The sequence below is a fragment of the Ailuropoda melanoleuca genome, chromosome 5 (genome assembly GCF_002007445.2).
Source record: "Ailuropoda melanoleuca isolate Jingjing chromosome 5, ASM200744v2, whole genome shotgun sequence".
Taxonomy (NCBI): Eukaryota; Metazoa; Chordata; class Mammalia; order Carnivora; family Ursidae; genus Ailuropoda; species Ailuropoda melanoleuca.
In genome coordinates, this window is record NC_048222.1 from 9,791,008 (window position 1) to 9,801,716 (window position 10,709).

At 45.3% G+C, this 10,709-nt stretch overlaps 1 long non-coding RNA gene across 4 annotated transcripts; it reads left to right on the top strand.

The window, feature by feature from the left end:
- The first annotated feature begins 24 nt into the window (after window positions 1-24).
- LOC109490794 lies at window positions 25-5,337 on the top strand. Of its 4 annotated transcripts, none has more exons than XR_004625367.1 (4): window positions 25-386; window positions 1,203-1,429; window positions 1,586-1,663; window positions 4,020-5,337. It is a non-coding gene; the product is annotated as an uncharacterized LOC109490794 (long non-coding RNA). The 4 variants fall into 4 exon arrangements; XR_004625368.1 differs by having other exon boundaries at window positions 29-386; window positions 1,203-1,373; XR_002144188.2 differs by lacking the exon at window positions 4,020-5,337 and having other exon boundaries at window positions 31-386; window positions 1,586-1,862.
- Window positions 5,338-10,709: the final 5,372 nt, after the last annotated feature.

A 10,709-nucleotide genomic window follows, 5' to 3' on the forward strand; every position in this document is an offset into this window, starting at 1 on the left:
TCACAACGAGGGTGGGAGGAGCCCGCTGCCCGGGCTGAGCTAGTTTTTAAAGTAGCCGAGTCGAAGGGATCCTACGGAGACCTCTTATTTGTTCCTTTCTAAGGCCCTGTGGGACCCTCCCCTGTCCCGGACCCTGGGGACCTCGCGGAAGGCGGCTGTGAGTGCCATCGCGCAAGCAGCTCCCGAGCTGAGGCGGGCAGTGGAGATAGACCGACAGCCCCCGACGGCAGGGTCACAGGCAGAGCTGGGGAGGACGGTCACGGTCACCCAAACAGAAACCCACACAATGAAGAAAACCAGGTATTAGGATCGTAACAGCTCGGCTGCCGAGAAATGGGTCACGCACATGATTTTTATGGAGACCGCATTTTATGAGCCTTCGCACGGTAAGGAAAGTGCCTGGCTAGGCATGTTTTTCTCAGAGAATTAAATAAAAATGATGTCATCCATCAGAGAAGGCAGACCAGGAAGATCGCTTAACTAAGCAACAAGTTCTTTCCTGGATTTTTTTTTTTCTTTTTGTCCTATTTTTAATTAATTTTTATTTTCAAAAATTTAAAAAAAAGGTGAAAGGGATCTTCAGCATCACCTACCAACCCCTTATTTTACAGGCTGTAAACCTAGGCTCAGAGGTTGAGTGATTCAGATTGGGTGGGGAGGCTTGTTAGTGAGGGATCTGGAATGAAGAACCAGGTGGCCTGACTCAGGGGGTCCCTGAATCCACAACACCAGGAAGATTCTACTTAGGATTCTTGGAAATGTGAAAATCCTGGATCCTTCCAGGGAAATCACTGGCCAGCTGTGTTACAAGAAGCTGATTATTTACATTATAGCATTTAAGTTCATTTCACTGCCTCTCCTTACTGTTTGGATGGTGTTGCCTGTCAATTTTCCTTTCACGAAAATTGAGACGAGAGCAAAGAAGGGATAAAACTCAAGTCTAAGCATTATAGTTATTGAGCAAGGAGCTTGAAGGATTTGTGAATGAAGTTGAAACAAGGCTCAGATGGTGTTTGGGGAACATATCTGAAAGTATTAACTCGTGGCTGTAATAAGTCACATGAAATATTCCAATGGGGAACTGAAAAATTCTCAGACTATAATAATCTGACACAAATGACACCAATGAAATATTCTTGGGAAAGTTTAATGAAAGTGTGCGGGATGAACTGTGGGAGGTTTTTTCTTCCTTTTCTTTTAAGGCAATCTGTGAACAGAGATTTGCTAGGACATCAGCGTGAATAAATGGGGTGGAAGCCAAATGTGTTGTGCAGGAATTTCTAGAAGCATCCTATAACTTCCAAAGTTGTGAAAATGCTCCTTCTTCTAGAGACGCACTACAGCCTGCTTGTCCTGCCTCAGGAGAGCCGATTGTAAGGAATATTTGGACCTACTTGTTAAAAGCAGTCATTATTAAAAATTAAGTTATGTAAGTTTACAATTAAATTAGTTACATTAAAAATAAAAATAATAGATATAACTCATCAGTTCCTAATTATTTTATTATAATTTACTATTATTATGTTTTTGAGTTTGTTAATGTTTATGGTGTCTGCATCATGCACTCCTGTGGATGTCTTTCCAGCTCTACCTCCAGGGACATCACATCGGTAGTTTGAAATCAGCCAAAGTGGGAAGATGGACACCATGAAATCCACAGAAGGTAGCAATCGGGGCTTTCTCTTTCCCACCCCCACGCCTGGAGCTGGTTATTAAACATTTACTGGTACACCGAAGCCTTTTCTCTTATATTGGGAACACCAAAGAATAGCTCTGCTTACCCTTCTCTGATTTCTGCAGTCACCCCCACCCCCGGGCGTGGAATGTGCATGTCATTTCTCCTTCTCCCTTCACAGTGAAGTGTTGTACTAAGGCTCTGTGCTGTGGGCCCTTAATGATTGTGCTCTGGTCTTGGATAACTTGTTTCCACTTTGAAGGCTGCCAGTGTGAAAAACCTTTGATTTTCACCAAACCAGGGCCATTGTTTGCCCATTTTTTTTTTTTTAAGTAAGCTCTATGTCCAAGGCAGGACTTGAACTCACCACCCTGAGGTCAAGGGCCACCTGCTCCACGGACTGAGCCAGGCAGTCGCCCCCCTCTTGCCCATTTTAAAATTTGACGACTGTCCTTGGTTCTTCTCTTCAGTTTTGAATAATCTTGAGAAGGTCAACTCTGCACTTCCCTACAGAATTTAAGCCTGGGTTTTGATCTGAGCTCTTTTTTCTCTGGAGTGATGAGGATATTTTAAGGACTGGTGCCTCTCAAATTGTAATGTGTGCTCCCCGGAGACATCATGAAAATGCAGATTCCCATCGAGTAGGTTTGGGGCAGGGCCCAAAGATCACATTTTTACCAAGCTTTCAGGGCTATGTTGGTAGAGCCCCGCATGTGGGGTAGGAAGGGTATAGAACACATCTGAATATTAAATCATTATTTCAAAAGACAGAAAGGAAAGATGGAAGGAAGGAGAAAGAATTGAGGAGGAAAGTGATAGGTGAGAATGAACATTCGTTTTACTTCCATCTAGAAAGTACCTTTGGGCATAAAATGACAGCTTCTTTTTTTTTTTTTTTAAGATTATTTATTTATTTATTTGACAGAGAGAGACAGGCAGCAAGAGAGGGAACACAAGCAGGGAGAGTGGGAGAGGAAGAAGCAGGCTCCTAGTGGAGGAGCCTGATGTGGGGCTCGACCCCAGGACCCTGAGATCGTGCCCTGAGCTGAAGGCAGACACTTAACGACTGAGCCACCCAGGCGCCCCATAAAATGACAGCTTCTTATCCCTCCTCTCTGGTACAGGATGGATCTTTGTGAGTAACTGGGTCATGGCAAGGAAGAAAAGACAATCCTGACTTGCTGTCACCCAAGCTCTGGAGTTAGGTTTTCCTCTTCTGTCTGTTCTGAGATAGCTGTCCTTCCAGGGATGGTGGGGAAACCAGAGGGCAGAGATAGGTGTCTCCCTGTTGGCGTGAGGGTGTTAGTGTAGGAGGGCGGGCTCCGTGCCATGCAGCTGAGGGGTTTCCATTGGCAATGAATAGAACGATTCTATGATGACCTTCATTCCCAAACATGTCCCAAATGACTGATCACCACAGTAATAGCTGACATCTTGAGTGCTTCCTAAGGAGTAACTGAGAGAGGGAAGCTGATGGCTATGTTGGTATTTCTATTTTATTCTATTTTGTTAGTCAATTATTGGCTTAAAGCACGGATCGGAAAACTAAGGTCCACAGGCCAAATCCCGCCCACTGCCTGTCCTTATCTGACATGTGAGCTAAGAAATGTTTTTACATTTTTAAACAGTTGAAAAAAAAGAGTGAAAAAAATTTGAAAAAACGAAGACCATTAATTAGTCATTTGGGACAATTACATGAAGCTCAAATTTCAGTGTCCATAAATAAAGTTTTATTGGAGCTTTCCTGTTTGTTTACATATTATCTAGGGCTGCTTTTGTGCCCTGGGGGCAGAGTTCAGTAGCTGTGACCGAGACCACACGGCCCCGTAGAACTGAGAATATTTATTATCTAGCCTTTACGGAAAATGTTGGCTGATCTATGATTTAGAATGATAAAGCAGTTCCCACAAGGGTATTAAATAACTATGTGGGACCCTAAAGGCCTGGAAGAATTTGTACAGCTTTCAGAAGGGCAAAAACCTCTTGGGAAATAGATGCCACCCCGGGGGAATTGATCTCGTTCACTTGCTGAACTCCCAGGCCTGTAAACCATTTTTTTAAGTGGCTTCATTCAGCGGTTAACCACCTCCCCCCACCCCCCACCCTCGGGCTTTGCCCAAGCACCTTGTTCACAGGAAGGTTCTGGAGTGGGGAACACCACCTCACTCTGTTGAAAGGCTGTTTTGCATCCTGGGAGGCAGTGCAGGGAACACTGTAGCTTCTGGAAAAAGGAAGGAGAGCACCAGATTGTCAGAAACGAGTGGCATTTTGAGTGTCGTCTTGAATTTAAAGACCTAATTAAAAAAACCCCAACTCATTCCGGTTCTTCATGTCCCTTTGTCAGACACTTCTGGAAAACAGTCCTCTCCTTTGTACACACACATGGTGTCACTGAGACGTGAGGGGCCCCCGGAAGTTTGCGTTGTTGGCAGGTGGCCTCTGCACAGTGTACAAGCTCATTTAGAAACCTCCCGAATCTGTCTATGAACCACCGCTAGTAAAGGAGAAACCATCGTACCGGAACATTGTCACAAAAAAGACGCAACGACGCCATTGCCTAACCAAGATCTTTGGGGATGTGTGTCCGAATGCTTGCGTGACACCAGCCAGGAATTCATGGAGTTGCTTCAAAACGCAGAGGGCAGGTGCATCTCAGGCCTCGGTTCCAAGGACTTGCTAGGACAGATTCTTGCAGAGAACATCCAGAAATAAAGAAGTCAGCCCTCACACAAGGCAAGAATTGTTTGCCGAACTTTGGCATTAAGCCAACCATCTTGATGTTTGCTCATTCAACACCAACTGGGTAAATACGGAGAGAAAACACTCATCTCAGGGTAACAGCTCAGAGAACAGGCAGCTTGGCTGGAAATTTAGCGGTAACCATCTCATAGAATTAAAAGACTTCCATTTACATGCACCTTAAGAACCAGTTCTGGACCACATTTGGGTATATTATATGGGTCTCATTCTGGGCTGCGAGCTTAATGGGGATGTGTAAAAGGAGAAACAATTCTCGCTGAACGGCAGCTGGAAAGGCAACTTGCTTTTGAGAAAGCTGTAACAACTCGTGAGATTACACATGGCAATTTTCACACACTGATATGCTCACGATTAAAGAAAAGTAATATTTAAATGATTTTCGCTACTTCTAATTTTGGCAGTACCGGGCCCAAAGCACTGGGACTTCTCGAATGGCTGGTGTGATTTTTATGGAGCCGGCCTTGAATGTATTGTTGGCCACGGCAGGGAGCTGGGCCGCTGGAAGAACTGAATGACGCGGCGGGGAGAACAAAGCTCCCTAAGAGACTTGGATTTTTTTTTTCCCCCGCTGGAATATGGTGGAAAGAATGCTGGGCCAGCTGGCTCTATTCTGACCCCGGTAGCTCTCTGAGCTGGTTGGACATCCCTCCAGGAAGTTTTTGATTTCTGGGGGCTGGGCCCTCCGTCTTCTAACACAGATTGCCAGCAACTCGGGCACTCCTACTGGGTCAGAATCTCTGAGCGGGTTGTATTTTCAGGAATCTTTTTGGGTGGTTCACGAGCGCAGGCAGGCGTGTCCCACTGCAAGGAGAGCAGGAAGAACCCCAGGCGTTGGAGGGACACCAACATTTGACCTTCAGGAGATTATTTCACCTTCTTGAGTCTCAGTTTACGCCTCTGTATTTTTTTATGTTTTAAATGTTTTACTGATTATTTGAGAGAGAGAGAGAACAAGCAGGGGGAGTAGCAGGCAGAGGGAGAGGGCGAAGCAGGCTCCCCGCTGAGCAGAGAGCCCTACATGGGGCTCGATCCCAGGATTCCAGGATCATGACCTGAGCCAAAGGCAGACAATTAACCGACTGAGCCACCCAGGCTCCCTCAGTTTACTCATCTTTAAAATAAGAGATAGCCATAGTACCTATGTCCTAGGGTTATGGGGAAAAATAATTATGAAAAAAAAGGCATAGAAAGTACCTCATTGACCCCCAGGGATTACGCAGTATATGTCAGCTAAGATGACCGAGGCTATATTTTGACATTTAGGGTCAGCCTATTTTTTATTGTAAAGGAGATAAAATTTTAAATTCTTTTTTTTTTAATAGAAAACAAAATTTATTAGGTGTACATACGGAGAATCCCCATAGGCATGAAGTTCCTGATAAAATTCTAAATTCTGACTGGAAGTCCACAATTTATCAAATTAACATCACTGCAAGGGAAGAAAATGATTTTTTGTTGAATAATCTGGATTTTAAACAAGATTTAATGTTTTGATTTTTTTTTTTTAAGCCACAAGTTTGCATCTCCTTCTTCCACCAACGAGGACCTTTCAACAGTCCTTTGCCTATTGCGTCAGGCCCCAAAACACTAGAACAATTAAGAAAAGAGTGCAAGTATCATATGTCACCTACCACCAGCCTGCCTTGAGCCTGGTCTCTTCACAGTGGATGTCACCAATGCTCTTTCTTGTGGAGAAGCCCCTTCCGAGCACGGACAGATGGGGTACCCGTGAACCCCATGATTCTGGGCTTCACCTTCCCGCCCTCTGTCTTCCTTTGACCAGGCTCTGCAGTTATCGTAGCTACAGCAAGCTGCCTGTTTTCTGTTCTCTTATAGAACAAGTTGCAGCAAGGGCCTTGGAGTAGGAATTACTTGGAGTGAAATTATAGTTCTTTTCCCCAAGAAGTCTGTTGAGTCTCGCCAGGAGAACCCTTACGGGGAGGCTGCTCTGAATTTCTCTCCTTCTCTGTGCAGATTTGAAACTCAGGCATAAGCACAGGCTGTCGGGGGGTTAGGGATGGGGGAGGGAGACAGACACAGAGAGAGAGAGAGAGAGAGAGAGAGAGAGAGATTGAGATTGTTGTTGATAAAGGCACAACTTTCTCAGACAGAGGAGGTGCTGAGTATGCTTTGGGCCAGCCTCCCCTGGGAAAGACAGACTCCGTGCCTCACCTTCCCTGGCCTGGTTGGGTTTCATCCACATTCCGGGGGGCACCTGCATCATTGCTTCCAGAAATGGCTCGATTCCATTGGGCCATGGATTGGGGACCAACTAAGGGTCAGGTGCGCCGCAGGGCCCACCATTGGCCCATGGTAACATCCACATCAGGCCCACCTTTAGGCTGTGTGTTGCGGGTGGAATCCTCACGGTGACCCCCGCGACAAGAAGAGAGGAGTTGGGCAGATGCTGTGGACTTAAAATGAGAAAATGTGCATTTTTTAGAAAGTCCGTGTTAGAAATGCCAACGCAGAAGGGGTATGTGCTAAGGCCAGACTCTAGCTCGGTTTTGCAAACCGTCCTGAGCGGCTGCTCATGGCTTTCGATTACAGTCGCGTAAGGGGCCACCATACTTTCAGGTACTACTACTGGCTGACCGTGTGGGTCTCCTCTCCATGGAGCCTGCATCAGCCTGCTGCAGGACGCTGCCCAGATCTGTGGTTGATGCTCTGTCCTTCCAGGGCCTCTTGTTGCTAATTCTTTCTTGGGGGCGATTTTTAGGTTGTTTGCCCCATTTTTATAAATAGGTTGCTACCCAGCTATGCCTACAGACCCTTTAGTATCTCCGAATAGCTGATGTATTACGTTAAAAAAAAAAAAAGGTTTTATTTATTTGAGAGAGAGAGCTCAAGCAGGAAGGGCGAGGGGGTGGGAGAGAGAGAATCTCCAGCAGACTTCCCGCTGAGCAGGGAGCCTGACTTGGGACTCGATCCCAGGACCCTGAGATCATGACCTGAGCCGAAAGCCAGAGTGGGCTGCTCGATCGACTGCACCACCCAGGGGCCTCAGATGTATTAGCTTTTCATTTGTGACCAAACATCATTTGTTCCTTTGGTCTAGTCAAGTCAATGGTCTTATACTCCACACACACCACTTAGCCTGCCATTCATTCTACACGCTAGCTTATTTACTCATTCGACGAATATTTATTGGGCACTGGGCATTGTCCCACGCGGTAGGGGTATGGGAGAGAGCCAAACACAGCCCCTGCCTTTATGGAGCTTATGGAGGGACAATAGAACAAACAGAAAAGTAGATATTTACCATAGGAGGTTGGAGAGGGCTATGTAGAAAAAAACAAAACAAAACAAAACAAAAAACCAGAAAGTACTTGGAAAGAAAGAGAAAGCAATGGGAAGGGTAGAGCAGACAGGACGCTTAGGGATGGAGGTGGGTGGAGAGGGAAGAGTAAACATGAATTCTCTGTACTGGAGCATGCTTGGGACGCGTGAAGGAGAGCGAGGGGGCTGCTGTGGCTGCAGAGGAGACAGGAGAACGGAGGGACGAGGTCAGAGAGGTACCTAGTGTCAGCACCATTGCTCTTCACGAGGGCTGGGACCCCCGAGTAGTACCATCCAATTCTTGTTCTCGAGGCGGTCATGCAGTTTTCTTCCACTCATCGTAGGAGGTGCTTGAGGATCGGAAGTGGAGATAATTTACCAAGTGACAGGCCCAGGATGTTGGTGGCCCCAATCCTTCTAAGTCCACCCTGCCTGCCTGGATCTTGCTATTTCTTCTTCCCTTAGTAGAGTTTCCCTGGCACTCAGTGGAGAATAATATTGTATTTCAGGGCAAAAGCCCTCCATTCCCCGCCCCCCCCCCCGCCAAATGTGTTTTACTTTGAAACAGGTGGTGTCAGCAGCCAGGGGGCACCCATGATGTTCAGACAGTGATATGTTCCGGCAGGCACCAAAGCAGGGAACATTCTTCTCCCCTGACAGGCTCTGTAGCTAATAGCACCATCAGTCCCTTTCAGGGCAGTGTGTAAAGACTCAAAAGGAGTGATTGAACAACTCTGCAGAGTGGGCAGCCCTAGAACCTTCCCAATGAGCTTATTCCTGTCCCCCTCTAGAGTTCATCTCAACTGACTATGAAATTAGACTGAGTATTTACCAGCTAAGTGCTGAACAGGCAACCGCGAGATGGGTATTTGCGGTGATATTAGCAGCAAGACTCGCCTAGCGGGGAGAATCTTACTTTTAAGGGACACAAACGATGTAGCCAAATTGTCCTCTCAATGGTTCCGAGCAGATGTGATATCGCTGAATACTGCCAGAAGGAAATACTCCGCCTGTTATTCTCCTACCCTTTTGGCTTTGGTTGAATTAAATTCAGCAACAATTTAAGAATTCTTTAATTTTCTGTTCTGTGAGGGGGGAAAAAAGCAAAGAATGTTTCAAAGTTCCCACAAAAGAAAAAAAAAGGCATCTCACCTGTCCTTTTTCCTCAGTCTGTTCTATAAAAAGAAACAGAGTGAGGACCAGGAAAGCTATCTCAAGGATATGATTATCCTATAACTAGACAGCTTCGCGAAATTCTGGAGAATGATGCCTCCCACCGTCTTCCCTTTTCCCTGATGTAACATGGACCTGGTCGACTTCTGCTTCTGGTCAAAATGAATATTTATGGGAACACAAAACCACCCAGGGCCCAACAAGGCGAAATGGATAATGTTAGACATCTAATAAAGAAAAAAAAACTTACCAGGCATGCAAAGAAACAGGAAAATATGATCTACAATTAGGAGGAAAATCGGTCAGCCCCCACTGACCTGAAATGAACACAGATGTTAGAATTAGCAGACAAGGACAGCAAAACTTAGCATGGCTGTATTCTGTGTGTTCAAAGAACTAGAGGGAAGACTACTAATGGGAAAGTGGAGACACAAAAGTTATTAAAAAGACCCAAATTGAACTTACGGAAATGAAACTATAATGTCTGAGATCTCAAAAAAATGCACTGAATGGGATTGATGCCTAGTTTGGTCTGTTCAGACTGTTGTAATAAAGCCCCACAGGCTGGATGAGTTTGGAATTTCTCACGGCTCTGGAGTCTGGAAGTCCGAGCTTACAGTGCCAGCATGATTGGGTTCTGGTGAGAGCCCTCCTGAAGGTTGCAGACTTCTCCCCGTGTCTTCTCATGGTGGAAAGAGGGACAGAGGGCTCTCTGGGTCCTTTTTATAAGGGCACTATTCCCATTCATGAGGGCTCCATCCTCATGACCTAATCACCTCCCAAGCCCCACCTCCTCATAGGATCTTATTAGGGGATTAGGACTTCACTATATGAATTAGAGGGTAGGGGATGGGATAAAAACACTCAGCCTATTGCAATGAGCAAGCAGACATTCCAGAAGAAAAGACTAGTGAACTTGGAGACGTAGCAATAGAAACTATTCCAAATGAAACATACAGAGAAAAAAGACTGGAAAATGAACAGAGAACATCAGAAACAACTTCACATAACCTAAAATACCTGTAATTGCAGTTTCCAAAGAAGAGGAAAGAGAAGGTGGGGGGGGAGGGTAAGAAAGATATCTGAAAAAATAATTACTGAAAAAACTCCCAATTAGATGATAATTATAATCCCACAGATCCATGATACTCAAGGAAGCTGGCATGAGAAGCATAAAACTGCTAAAGTATGTCATCATCAACTGATCCAAACCAGTGATAAGGAATGGGTGCCTGGCTGGCTCAGTGGGTGGAGTGTTTTACTCTTGATCTCAGGGTTGTGGGTTCGAGCCCCATGTTGGGTGTGGAGATTACTTAAAAAAATAATCTTTAGATAACAAACTAGTGATAAAGAGAAAATCTTAATAGCAAATGGAGAAAGAAACCTACTAGGTTTTTCTAGTGAGCAGAGGTACAGAGGAAATTTTAAAGCACATTTTAAGTACTTTTAAAGCATCTGAAAATACCACAGGCAAAAGTGGTGACCTATCATTTTATACCCTGCAAAAATGTCTATTAAAAACAAAGGCAAAACAAAAATTTTTCAGATATACAAAAGGTGACAGAATTCATCACCAACAGACCCATATATAGAAATGTTACATGGGGCACCTGGGTGGCACGGCAGTTAAGCGTCTGCCTCCGGCTCAGGGCGTGATCCTGGCATTATGGGATCGAGCCCCACATCAGGCTCCTCCGCTATGAGCCTGCTTCTTCCTCTCCCACTCCCTCTGCTTGTGTTCCCTCTCTTGCTGGCTGTCTCTATCTCTGTCGAATAAATAAATAAAATCTTTAAAAAAAAAAAAAAGAAATCTTACAGGAAG